Raw genomic sequence first — 14,974 nt, 5'->3', positions numbered from 1 at the left:
GGAGCTTCCCCTTGGTGGTCAGTGCATCCCACAGCGGAGCAGCCGCTCAGAGGGTGGGTCCACAACCCCTCAGCTGACCGGGATGAGTGGCGCTCCCACAGCAGGCTAATCCCCGCCGGCCACACCCCCCACCAGAGCACAAGTCCACAGGGCCTCTAGTATATTTAATAAAACAACCGTTCCTTGCTAGATCCCATTCCTGGGCATTTAAGCTTTCTTCTGATTTTTTATTGTTGTATGAAGCTGGGGCTGTTCAAACTCTGCTGGCCCAGCAATCGGGTGCATTATTAGCTACTACCATCCTGTCCTCCAAAGTCATGTTCCTTGACACTCCCCTCAGCAGGGTTTGGCATCGTCAGATTTTTTCCCCAATATGATGAGTGCGAAATATCAGTTCCTCTTTGTTTAATTTACATGACGTTGACTACCAGGAGAGAGGAACATGTTATTTCTCATGTTTTGAGACCATTGGTGTCCTTTTGAGGATTGCCCATTCATACCATTTGGCCTTTTCCTTTGGAGCTGTTTATAAATTCTGGGCCAAATCCTCTTTTGATTGTGTACATGGCAAATATCTTCTCCACGTCTAAGGTGTGTATTTTTCACTTTGTTTATGATATCTTTAATGTACAAAGGGATTTTTTTAGTATTATGATGTAGTCAAATTTATTGATCGTTTTTATTTATAGTTTGTGCTTCTGGTGTTGTGTTTAAGAAACCTTTTCCTACCCTGAGAACATAAAAACATCCTGCTTAATTTTCGTCCAAAACTTTAAAGTCCTGCTTTGTCATATGTTAAGTCTAATCCATTTAAGTATAGTTTGATGTAGGGACTTCAACTTCTTTCTTCCATACGGATAACCAATTGTTCCAATGCTGTTTGTTTAAAGTTCTTACTTCCACTGACTTGAAATAGCATTTCTACTATATACAAATTTCCTTATGTATGTGGCCTGTATCTTGACTCTATTTTGTCTCTCCCTGAGCTAATATCACACTTTATTATTACTTAATTGAACTATAGTTAAGTCTTGCATCGGTGGGGGAGTGAGTGAGCCCTCATAGGATGATCTTCCTCTTCAAAATTGTCCTGGCATTCTTGGTTCTTTTCTCTACCTTCTATATATTTGAACCTCATACATTTTTCTGAACCTCAAAAACCTCATTTAAATTTTACTAGGAACACATTCAATGTGTAAATTGCAGAAATTTAACATTTTAGCAATTGATTCCACAAATCCATCAATATTGGGCATCTTTCCATTTACTTAGACCTTCAAGAAATTTTAAAATTTCACACATAAACATTTTCTACAACTTTTGGTAGATTTATTTCTAGTGCTTTATATTTTTATTGCTATTTTCACATATACTGTGTATTTTCCAAACTATATTTTTCTAGTTGCTCATTGCTGGTAAATAAAATTTTATTTTTGTATAGCCAGCAATCTAGTCTCACTGATCTTTCTTATTAATGTTAACAATTTATTCTTAGGCCTTCCATTAAGACACTTTTACAGTCATAAATTATTTAGAGGGTTTTTCCCTTAAAAAATCCACATATATGGTTTAGTTTTCATTATTGCTTCTGTTGTCTAGGAATTGACTATTCTCAAAAATATGGTCTGTATAATTCGTTGCTATTGAAGAAATGCTCTGTGGCCTAATATGTGATCTTTTGGTAAATGTGTCATGTTCTTGGAAAGAATGTGCATTCTCCACGTGGGTCTCTTTGATCAAGCTTGCGCATCGTGCCATTCAGGTCTATAGCTTTCCTAAATTTGGGTCATTTCAAACTATCAATTACTGAAAGAGATGTGTTAAAATCCCCTATGACTATGTAATTGTCTATTTACCTTGGAAATATTACCAACTTTTTGCTTTGTATAACTTGATGCTATGTTTTTGGTGCCTTCAAGTTATAACTATCTTCACTGATCCCAGTGAATTGTTACTTTTGGTCTTTATTTAGACCTTTCTCCCCTTAATATGCCCCCCTTTTTTTTCCTTCAAAGACAACCTTATCCACTCTGATTATAACCACACCTCTTTCTTTATTGAGGCTAGTATTTCTATACTTTTACATTCAACTTTGTTTTTGTCCTTAAATTCTAACTGTCTTTTTTAAAGCTGTAGTTGGATTTTTCTAATCCAATACAACTGACAGTGTCTTTCTAATTAAGAGTTTAAATTTACCCTTTTTCTGACTCCTACTATTATTTGAATTTCTTTGGGTCATCTTGTTTCCTGCTTTATACTTAACCTGATTTTTTTCTGATTCTTTTTGTCCTCTCTTGCACTTAGTTAATATTAACCAAATTTTTTATACTCAATGGTGTTCTCTCTACTGGTTTGAAAATTATGCATACAATTTTTTATCTTAAGTGATTACCTTTACAAAACTTTTAGTAAGCATAGTTGATTTAATAGTCTAAAATTAACCAATATTGTCACCTTTCTCCCCAAAATGCCTGAATGCCTGATCTCTGCTCATCTCCTGCCCTTCTTACATATTGTTGTGACCAGTGCCTTCATTCCACCTTGTTTTTCTACTCCCCAATTAGTTTTGCTATATGCAGGATGTCCCCCTAAAAGGTATATACACTTTAACAGCTGATAGCTCAATTTTGAAAATGAAATGCATTTTAATAAATATTGCCTTTATAATTATTCAAAGTGTGTGTATGCATTTTTGGGAGGCATCCTAAAATTAAATATTTGTTCAAGTCTACCTAATGTCATACATCTCACTGCTTCTTTTTAGGGTCAATTTCTCCCAAAGCATATTCTTTTTTTTTAATATATTTTATTGATTTTTTTACAGAGAGGAAGGGAGAGGGATAGAGAGCTAGAAACATCGAAGAGAGAGAAACAGCAATCAGCCGCCTCCTGCACACCCCCTACTGGGGACGTGCCCGCAACCAAGGTACATGCCCTTGACCAGAATCGAACCTGGGACCCCTCAGTCCGCAGGCCGACGCTCCATCCACTGAGCCAAAACGGTTTCGGCCCAAAGCATATTCTTGATTAATTCTTTCAACAAAGATCTGTAAGTGGTACACGCTCTTCGTTTTCATTTGTCTGAAAATGTTTGGGGGTTTTTTTTTCCCCCATATTCTTAAATGACAGTTCAGTTATAATGTAAGTTAATGGTTATTTTTTCTTAGGACTTTGAATATATTATTCCACTATCTTCTGACTCCTATCATTGCTGTGGCAAAGTCTGGACAATCTGATACTCATTCCTTTGAAGACAACAGTTCTTTTATGGACCTTTCCTTTCTACTTGGTGTTGCTTGAGCTATACTATGTGTATCTAGTAGAGAATTTTATATTACTGACTTGCTAAGGTTTGTCTCTTTTTTAATTCTGTAAAATTTTCATTTATTCCCTTGAAATAGCCCATTCATACCATTCAACCTCCATTTTTCTCTGTTGTTTCCTTCTGGAACACCTGATAGCTGTGTTGGACCTTCCCATGCCACACTCCATGTCAGTAAGCCCTCCTCCATGTGTCGTCTCTCTTCATTTCTCTGTGCAGGCCTCTGAATATTCTTCAGATCTATCTTTTCATCCACTAGTTATTTATTCAATGATACATATAATTTTCAGTTTAACACATTAAGTTTTCAACTATAATTTTTATTAATTTCTATACTTATATTTGATTTCTTATTTAACCCAGTCCAGTCTTTTTTGATAGTATCTTATTCTTTTATTGTGTCTTTTATTACTTCTTTTATGACTTTTGTAACTTTAAAAGTGTTCATTTTAGCCCTAGCAGGTTTGGCTCAGTAGATAGAGCATCAGCCTGTAGACTGAAGGGTCCTGGGTTCAATTCTGGTCAAGGGCACATACCTCGGTTGCAGGCTCCAGGGCAAGTGCAAGAGGCAACCGATCGATGTTTCTCTCACATGGATATTTCTCTCTGTCTTTCCCTCTCTCTTCTACTCTCTCTAAAAATCAATGGAAGAAATACCCTCAGGTGAGGATTAAAAAAAAAAAAGATGTTGAAAAACAGATAAATAATAAAATATATATATTTTTAAAGTGTTCATTTTAGCCCTAGCTGGTTTGGCTCAATGGATAGAGCATCAGCCTGCGGACTGAAGGGTCCTGGGTATGATTCCAGTCAAGAGCACTTGCCTGAATTGCAAGCTTGATCCCCAGTGGGGGCCATGCAAGAGGCAGTCAATCAATGATTCTCTCTCACCATTGATGTTTCTATTTCTCTCTCCCTCCTCCTTCCTCTCTGAAACCAATAAAAAAATATATTTTTAAAGTGTTTATTTTATAATATACCTGATAATTATATTATCTGAAGTTCTTGGGGTTTTAATATTTACTTTTATTTGCTTGCTAACTCTTGTTTTTTATGGATTGTTTTCTGTGTTTTGTAAATTTTTATTATGAATTAATCTTTAGTTGGGACTTCACATAGGGGAATCCTGGGGGTGGGTCTAGCTTCCCAGAGAGTTTTTATGTTTGTTTCAACAAGGTGCCCAGAGGTCTTACCATTCTGTGACAGCATTTTGTATTAATCTCTTGGTAGGATGTGTACTAGACCACTCTAGTAATATAAATTTAATCAGATCCCTACGAGGGCACTCTATGACTAGAAGTTTTAAGGAAAGGTTTTTGATTTTTTGTTTTGTTTAAAAAATAGTCTTCCTTGTCATCTCAGTGTGAGTCACATGCGGAGTATGTTTTCACACCTAGCATACTCTTCCTCATCTTCTATGTGGTCCTTCATACTGACATTTGAACATGCTTCCGAGAAGGCCATTCTGTATGAAACATTCTTAAGTTAACGACAGGCCACATTACAATTAAAAACAAAACTTCACAGTGTGTATCTGAAGTGGAACAGCTACAGGCCCGGGTGCTAACTTGGGGTCTCCCTAACAAGTGAGAGGTGTTTACAGTTAGGTCGGTCTCACTTTCCTGGAAAGGAAAAAACGAACACAAACGAAGTGCTTCTTGTCTTTCTGAAACTAGCTGTCCCCCTTCATGTCTTTCTGCTGTTACTTCAAAAAGAGGAAACCCCTAAATCATTAGAAAACACTGTGGTTACGCGTTCTCGCTGCCATCGGCAGGCATTCATTAACCTTGGGCATAAAGAAGAGCCAGCCAATGCCATCACCACCTGCTGACTCTCCAACCCTCCCTTCTTATTATTACTTACACCAGGAGTGTGGCTTTGTTACTTATTTTTTCTCAGAGAGCATCCAGCAGAGCATGGCATAACATTTGGAACGCAGACATTTGAGGACGCGGTCAGTTTGGAGGCCAGGGAAGGAGGAAGCTCTTCTAGTAAAACTATGACATTAGTTCTCCCCACCCACCCTCTCAGGGCAGAGGTACATATAGGATGAGCATGGAAGCCAACGCGTTTCAGTTCACTAGCAAACTTTCGCTAAGCAGCATATAGGTTGTGCATAGCAAGATTGTTCTCAAGAAGTTGATGTGTTTCTCTAAGCAGACCTTGCTTTGTCTCTCAATTCTACCCGATTTCTCTCCTGAAGGTCTGAGGCTGGGGTGAGGCTGTGGCATATACGGGTGGAGGGCAATTCAGCCAGGAGGAAAGGAGTTAGTGAGGAGAGCATTCAGGGAAGGCAGAGATTGGATAAGGAGAAAAAGGAAATGAGAGTAAGCAAAAGTCCCGCAGGAGGGGGTGGTGAATACATTTTTGACACACACCTGTCAAATGCTGAGCACGTCACAAACAGGCAAATAACTCCACTAGTGACTTTTGCTGGTGGATAGGGGCATGACCCCTGGTTACTGCCCTGTGTACCCACCCATCTCTCTACCCCGCTTCTTGCCCCTTGGGTTGAGGAAGTCCTACAAAAGGGGAAGGTGAGGTCACCCTTTGCCCTGAGGGTGCCTTCTGGACCTCGTCTCCAGAGGAGGCTTTTGAGAGAAAAGACTGTACTTGACAACATCCTGACTACAAATCTACCACGGCAGCTACCAATTGTTGGGCCCTGTCAAGAGTCGGGCTTTGTGGTAAGCACCGTCTGATTCTCAGCCCTCAAACAGCCCTTTGTGGGAGCTCTTATGAGAAGGCCTGGGCTCCCACTCCCACAGCCCTTCCCTCAAACCCAGAGGATCTTCACACGCACCCTCCGCAAATCACGCCTCCCAGCATCAACGCCCACACACCCAGGGGCCTTGAGAACCACAGATGGGCTCAGAGGGAAGCCCAAAACAAAGATATGCAAATTATGTCATTTAATAAAATTCCCCCATTAGGAGTTTCCCTTTGGGCTATTTCTTAGTTGCCCAGTACTTTCCAGTTATGTGCTCATTTGTTCACTTAATGAACAAAATAAATAGAACTAACTCATAGTCCTGTACTTTTTTGCCCCCTCTCCCCCACTTTAGAAATTAGAAGCAGGAGAGGCACAGATCATCCTCTGTGAGGGAGGAGACAGTCAGAGAAATGATTCCCACGTTAACTGTAAAGAAGAAACCACACAACCTAAGCGAGTTGCACAAACACAAAACACAGAGAACTTGGCTTCAGACTTCATGTGAGGTACTTTGGAGAAGGCTTCACATGCGTTCCTCACAGGCACGCCACAGTTCCCCCAGGACCGCGCGTGGAAAGCCTTCCAGGGATGAAGCCCTTGGGTTTCACTAACATCATGCTAGAATGCCCTGTTCACTGGCTCCTCCCCTACCTCAGTCTTGCTCATCCATCCCTCTAGAACCTTCTCTTGCTTGTAGAACCTAAATTGTAGGTTTCTTTCACCTTCATTTCATTCAAGTCTGTTCAAACATCAAATTTCCAGAAGAGTCTGTCTTAACCACCCCATATAAAAGAGCTAACCTCTACCACCAACTTGACCTGCTTTATTTTTCTCCACAGTATGTCTCACAATCTGACACTATCTCACATATTTGTTTGTTTTTTCTATTTTGTTTCCTCCACTAGATTTTAAGGCTGTCTTATTTGCTTCTTTTAGTCTCAGGTCCTAGAATAGCATTGGGCATAAGGTAGGTGCTCAGTAAATGTTTGCTGGATAGATGAATAAGTGAATACAGATATACTTGAGAGGGCTATTTTGGCAGTTTGCATTACTAGCTTCCACTTTCATCCCTCCCAGTTTACATCTGTGAGAATTTAGGCCAAATGCAAAGTTAGGGAACAACCCACATAAGACAGCTGCACTCACCTCTGACACAAATTCAAGTCCAAGGGGGTTCCCAAAACCACCCTCAATTCTGATAATTCGTGAGAAGGACTCACAGAACTCACTGGTAACTGTTATACTCACCGTTACACTTTATTACAGGAAAAGGATACAGATTAAAAATAGCTAAGGAAGAGATACATAGGGCAGAGTCCAGCAGGGGTCCAAATGTGAGCCTCCAGGTGTCCTGTCCCCGTGGAATCCTGGACAATGCTACCTCCTCTCGGCCATGTTGTGTGACAACACACAGAATATTGCCACCCAGGGAAGCTCACTCAAGCCCCAGTGTACAGAGATTCATTTAGGGCTTGATCACGTACTACTCACATGGCTGACCACTAGTCTTCAGTCGCTTCTGAGGGAGAATTGATATCATTCTCTCCACCAAAAGCCTCTATCATAAATCGTGTTGTTAGATGGTCCAGTGACCAACCCCCAGGCAAACAAAGACACTCCTACCAGGCATGACATTCCAGGAGTTTAGTAATCACCTCCCAGTGGCCAAGCAGAAAGACCAGCCTTCTCTTTGGGTAAGATTAACCCTTCATTGTGCACATGCCTTGTAACTTTGCCCTGCCCTTGAGCTATGGGCAGTAATAGTACTCTCCCTCTTGACCTTGGGCCTGGTCATGTGACTTGTTGGCCAATAGAACTAGGCAGAATCCAAAAGTGCCAATTCTACTTTCTTGCACCTCTGCCACCATCCTAAGAACACATCCAGGCTAGCCCACTTCTCCCAGGAAGAATATGAGCTACTTCCTGCTTCCCCTCCAAGAACCAGCCTGGAACATCTAACCTTCACCAAATGGGAAGGCTATGTGAATTAAATAAATGTTTGCTTTTGTATGCCTGCAAAAAAATTGTGATTAACTTTTAAGCAGCATTATCATGGCCATAATTAACTGATAAAGATACCAAGCTATTAAGAATCATTTAGCCCTGGCTGGGTAGTTCAGTTAGTTAAAGTGTCCTCCTAATACACCAAGGTTGAGGGTTCAATTCCTGATCAGGGCACATACAAAAAGCAACCGATGAATGCATAAATAAGTGGAACAACGATTTCTCTCTCTCTCTCTCTCTCTCTCTCTCTCTCTCTCTCTCTCTCTCAAATCAATAAATTTTAAAGAAGTTTTAACCTGGCCAGCATGGCTCAGTGGCTGAGCAATGACCTATGAACCAGGAGGTCACAGTTCAGTTCCCAATCAGGGATATGCTCAAGTTGTAGGTTCAATCCCCAGTGTGGGGCATGCAGGAAGCAGCCAAACAGTGATTCTCTCTCATCATTGATGTTTCTATCTTTCTCTTCCTCTCCCTTTCTCCCTGAAATCAATAAAAATAAATTTTTTAAAGAAGCACTAATATTTTTCTGTGAGTTTGCTGATCCGACTAGAGCTCCTTTGATTGTCACTAAAACAGGATAGTTTGTGGAGATGGACACAAGTTGACAAGGTTTGAATAACAGCAGATATGGAGGGAGGAAGCTTGGAAGGTCTATAGCAGAGACTGAAAGCACAGGTTCCTACAGGGCCAAGAAGGTAACATGAGTGAATAAAAAGAGCCAATTACCCGACAGTAAGTTTGACTATGTGGGAAGAGATCGATAGGGAGTGGTGGGGATGGTGGCAGACTGAACAGCAGTAGCTTATCTGAAAGAGGAATCTCCTACTGAGCTCCAACCCAGTGTTGCCAAAATTTTCAGTATTTTTTAGAGAATCAAAGAACTTAGATATTCGTGTGAAATCTTTTAAATGCTAAAAGTGATTGATTTTTTTGGTCCAAAACACTGTGCAAGACAAACCAAACACATTTATGGTTGTCACTGTGCAACCTCTCATTTATGTCATGGTATGCAACATCTGGTGGCAGCAGGCTTGTCTGGGACCTTACAAGAAGCATCCTCAGTGGCCTGGTCAGCATGAGGTGACCCGTTGCCTCTCATGGGGCTAGGAGATTGACTTCAGTTGAGGAAGGAAAATCATGCTGAAGAGAGGACATGACAAGTGGATTCCAAAGACAAATTCTCCGTCACTATTTGGCCCACATCCATTCCCATCACAGCTTAGTTGGAGTCACTGAAGTATTATGGAATGATTCATTAACATTTTTCTTCTTTAGGGGTATAACACCCATAATAATTAGACAAGGCATAAAGCATTTCTGCTAGTCACTTACGTACATAACTCTCTCTATCATGCCTGAGAAAATCTCACAAACTCCCAAGTCCCCCAGCAGCAGCAGCACAGCAGGGGTAGTCTTAGCCAGGAGCAGGGTAACAAGGTAGGAGACACGCCCGGCCTGCACAGGCTCATCCTCCACCAGACAATGGCCCACTGTTGTGCTTCTCTGTTTACAGAATTCTGCTCTGTAAAACAGAGAACAAGAGGTGGGCTTTCCGTCTGGTGTGACTAAACGCTATGAACATCAGCACCTGCTCTTTTCTCCAAAATGGAATTTAGCTGTAGACACAGTGGAGCTGTCAGTAAGTCTTATGACTGCCTTTCAGGTGTTTATTTTCTAGGATCGGGTCCTGGTGTTGACTTCCCTCTGCTCTACATATGCAAGTATCATTATCCCAGAGACAAGTCATTTGTAAGATGATGATATTTGTTTAGCACCAGATGTTGCTTGCTTTCTCTCATTTGCTTGCTGTTCCTAGCCCTGGGGATGCTGCACAAATGATGGTTCTGAGGAAGGCCAGGAAAGGTCTCCCGCACCCAAACAGACCTCGGAGCAGCTGCTGGAGGAAGAGCCGAGCTAGCAGAGTGTTCATCTCTAATTGTAATGGCAGTGAGGGTACTTCATGCACAAAAGCATCTAAGGTTTCTTAAGGGTTTTCTTTTCCAGGATAGATATCAGCAGTGCCGTGCAAAGCACATCCCATTAGGATCAGAAAGAAAAAAGAAAGTAACATCTCTGAGGGGTACTCACCACATATACATGTCATACTGTTTAACCCTTATGATTATTCCAGTGTGTGACTTTATAATGTCTACTTTTATAACTGAGGAAATTGATGGGCTGACCCAAGAAAGCACTGTTAAATATGGTAATCAATGTCTAGAACATTCCAAAGTTTTAACACTGTTCTGCTTCTTCCCTGGCTGGGACTTCAGAATCTGCACTCACTCTGTTGCTTGACCAGTCAGGAGCCCAATAGCCCGACTCTTCTTTAGTGCCCTATAACATTTATTCCATATGTGCCCTTTAGCTAACACACATGACGATCAAGCTCAAAGAAAAGAGAGAATTTAAATGTGTCTTTTGTCACTTACATAATAGAAAAGCAAACAAGCTAAAGAGAGCTCCTCAAGAATATATATACAGTAGCTTACATCAGAGCAAAATACTGTCATGTCACTAAATTAGAGGCTGTCTTTATTATGTCTCATGGATAATAGAATAGACCTTATTCTAAAGATCTAAACATGATAGTGTAGTCAACTTTCTACTGTTCCAAAGATAGGCCTGCGTGGAGACAGGAGTCCAGAACATATATCTGTAAAAGGAGGTCAGCCAACCAGGATCCTCAGACTTCACATGGAATAGAGACGGGTTTTCTTCCCTATACTCTCCAGTCTATGTAGTGGGCCCCAAGTCCAATACATACTTTTCTTTTTTCTTTTTTTTTTTCTGTGTTGGCTGTTGTTTTTGTTTGTTTCTTTCTTTCTTTGAAGTATTACATATGTCTCCTTTTTCCCCCATCGACCCCTCCCCAGCCACTCCCACGCCCCAGGACAAGCCCCCACTGCCCCAGTGTCAGTGTCCGTTAGTTATGCTAATATGCATGCATACAAGTCCTTTGGTTGATCTCTTACCTCCCCCCCCACACACACATCTGGCCCCTGCCTTTCCTCTGAGGTTTGACAGTCAGTTCGGTGTTTCTCTGTCTCTGGATCTATTTTTGTTCATCGGTGTATGTTGTTCATTATATTCCACAAATGAGTGAGCTCATGTGATATTTATCTTTCTCCAACTGGCTTATTTCGCTTAGCATAATGCTCTCCAGGTCCATCCATGCTGTTGCAAATGGTAAGAATTCCTTCTTTTTTATAGCAGCATAGTATTCCATTGTGTAGATGTACCACAGTTTTCTGATCCACTCATCTGCTGATGGGCACTTAGGCTGTTTCCAAATCTTAGCTAATGTAAATTGTGCTGCTATGAACATAGGGGTGCATATGTCCTTTCTAATTGGTGTTTCTGATTTCTTGGGATATATTCCCAGAAGTGGGATTACTGGGACAAATAGAAGTTCCATTTTTAATTTTTTGAGGAAACACCATACTATTTTCCACTATGGCTGCACCAGTCTGCATTCCCACCAGCAGTGCACGAGAGTTCCTTTTTCTCCACATCCTCACCAGCACTTGTCCTTTGTTGATTTGTTGATGATAGCCATTCTGACAGGTATAAGATGGTACCTCATTGTTGTTTTGATTTGCATCTCTCAGATGATTAGGGACTGTGAGCATGTTTTCATATGTCTCTTGGCCTTCTGTATATCCTCTTTCAAAAAGTGTCTATTTAGGTCCTTTGCCCATTTTTTTATTGGAATGTTTATCTTCCTTTTGTTAAGTTGGATGAGTTCCCTGCAAATTTTGGAGATGAAACCCTTATAGGAGATAACATTGGCAAATATGTTCTCCCATGCAGTGGGCTCTCTTGTTGTTTTGTTGATGGTTTCTTTTGCTGTGCAAAAGCTTTTTATTTTGATGTAGTCCTATTTGTCTACCTTCTTAGTTAAGCTCATTCCTAAGTATCTTAATTTTTTTGGTGCAATGGTAAATGGGATTGAAGTTTCTCTTTCTGTGAGTTTATTGTTGGTATATAAAAAAGCCATAGATTTCTGGGTGTTAATTTTGTATCCTGCTACATTGCCAAATTCATTTATTAGTTCTAGTAGCTTTTTGATGGAGTTTTTAGGGTTTTCTATATACAATATTATGTCATCTGCAAATAATGACAATTTTACTTCTTCTGTTCCAATTTGGATGCCTTTTATTTCTTCTTCTTATCTGATCACTATGGCTAGCAATTCCAGTACTATGTTGCACAGGAGTGGTGAAAGTGGGCATCCCTGTCTTGTTCCTGTTCTTAGGGGAAATGGTTTTAGTTTTTGCCCATTGAGTATGATGTTGGCTGTAGGTTTGTCATATAAGGCTTTTTTTATGTTGAGGTATACCAATAATCCCACTATTCCCACTTTGCTGAGAGTTTTTTTCAAGAAAGGGTGTTGGGTTTTGTCAAATGCTTTTTCTGCATCGATTGATATGATTATGTGATTTTTGTCTCTCAATTTGTTTATGTGACGTATCACATTTATTGATTTGCGGATATTGTACCAGCCTTGCACCCCCGGAATAAATCCCACTTCGTCATGTATATGATCTTTCTAATGTAAGGCTGGATCCGATTTGCTAGAATTTTGTTGAGGATTTTAGCATCTATATTCATCAGGGATATTGGCCTGTTATTCTCTTTCTTTGTAGTGTCTTTATCTGGTTTTTGAATGAGGGTAATGCTGGCTTCATAGAAAGAGCTTGGAAATGTGCCTTCCTCTTGAATTTTTTTAATAGTCTGAGGAGGATAGGTTTTAGTTCTTCTTTAAATGTTTGGTAAAACTCCCCTGTAAAGCAGTCTGGAACAGAGCTTTTGTTTGCTGGAAGATTTTTGATTACTGCTTCAATTTCATCAGTAGCTATCAGCCTATTCAGGTTTTTTTATTCTTACTAATTGGGTTTTGGAAGCTTGTATTTTTCTAAGAATATGTCCATTTCATGTAGGTTGTCCAATTTGTTGGAGTAGAGTTGTTCATAGTATTTTTTTTTTATAATCCTTTGTATCTCTGTGGGGTCTGTTGTTACTTCACCTCTTTCATTTCTGATTTTCTTTATTAGGGTCCTCTCTCTTTGTTTCTTGGTGAGCCTAGCTAGAGGTTCATCAATCTTGTTTATCCTTTCAAAGAACCAGCTCTTGGTTTTATTAATTTTTTGTATTGTTTTCTTGGTCTCTATGTCATTTATTTCCACTCTGATCTTTATTATTTCCTTCCTTCTACTTACTCTGGACTTTTCTTGTTGCTCTCTTTCTAATTCTTTAAGTTATAGGGTTACATAATTTATTAACTTCTTTTATTTTTTTTTAAGTAGGCCTGTAGAGCTATGAACTTCCCTCTCAGGACTGCTTTCAATATGTCCCAGAGATTTTGGATTGTTGTGTTTTCATTGTCATTTGTTTCCAGGATGCTTTTTATTTCTTCTTTGATCTCTTTGGTAACACAATCATTGTTTAATAGCATGCTATTTAGCTTCCAAATGTTTGAATTTTTCATTGTTTTTATTGTAATTGATTGTTTTTATTGTAATTGATTGTTTCATTGTTTTTACTGTAATCTTCTCAGATGCTTGATATGATTTCTATCTTCTTGAATTTGAAGAGACTTTGCCTTTCTTGCAATATGTGGTCTATCTTTGAAAATGTTCCATGTGCACTTGAGAAGGATGTATAGTATGTAGCTTTGAGGTGAAATGTTCTGAAGATGTCAATTAATTTATCCGATCTAGTGAGTCATTTAGGATTGATGTTTCTTTGCTGATCTTTTGTTTAGATGATTTGTCCAGTGGTGTTAGTGGGGTATTAAAGTCCCCTACTATTGTTATATTGCTGTCAATCTCACCCTTGATTTCTTCCAGAAGTTTTTTTTATGTATTTGGGTGCTCCTGTATTGGGTGCATATGTTTACCAGATTGGTCAACATGGTAGACCATATCCTCTTGTTGAATTGCTCCCTTTAGTATTTGAAGTGGCCCTCCTTATCTCTTGTTAAGGCCTTCACTTTGAGGTCTATTTTGTCAGCTATAAGTATTGCTACCCTGGCATTTTTTTCATTTCTATTTGCCTGAAAACATTTTTCCATCCCTTCACTATCAATCTGTGTGAATACTTTGTTCTGAAGTGGGTTTCTTGTAGACAGCAGATATATGGGTCATGTTTTCTTATCCATTCAGCTACCCTATGCCTTTGGATTGGAGCATTTAATCCATTTATGTTTAAGGTTATTATTGATAGGTACTTGTTTGTCACCATTTTTATTCTTTATGCCTGTGTCCCTTCTTCCCTTCCTATTTCTTCTTTTTACAGCAATCCCTTTAGCATTTCTTGCATTGCTGGCTTGGTGGTGATAAACTCCCTTAGCCTTTTTTGTCTGTGAAACTCCTGATTTCAGCTTCAGTTTTGAATGATAGCCTTATTGGCTATAGTATTCTTGGATTCAGTCCCTTGCTTTGCATCACTTTGAATATTTCATTCCATTCCCTCTGGCCTGATGGGTTTCTGTTGAGAAATCAGTCAATAGACTAATGGGAGATCCCTTATAGGTAACTTCTTGTCTCTCTCTGGCTGCCTTTAAGATTCTTACTTTGTCATTGGTGTTTGCCAAATTAATTATGATGTATCTTGGTGTCAGTCTTTTGGGGTTAATCTTGTTTGGGACTATGTGCGCTTCTTGGACTTGTGTGAGTTTTTTCTTCCCAATATCAGGGAAGCTTTCTGTCATTATTTCTTCAAACAGGTTTTCTATTCCTTGCTCCATTTCCTCTCCTTCTGGCACCCTTATTATGCAGATGTTGTTTTATTTTGTGTTGTCCCAAAGCTCCCTTAGGCTCTCCTCCTGCTTTTTAAGTTTTTTGTGTGTTTTTTTTCAGTTGCTGCTCTGCTTAGGTGTTTTTTTCTACCTTGTCTTCTAGCTCGCTGATGCAGTCCTCAGCTTCTTCTAG

The sequence above is a fragment of the Cnephaeus nilssonii genome (assembly GCF_951640355.1).
Source record: "Cnephaeus nilssonii genome assembly, chromosome: 7".
Taxonomy (NCBI): Eukaryota; Metazoa; Chordata; class Mammalia; order Chiroptera; family Vespertilionidae; genus Cnephaeus; species Cnephaeus nilssonii.
The sequence above is the reverse complement of the archived record's forward strand: the minus strand, read 5'-3'. Positions refer to the sequence as shown.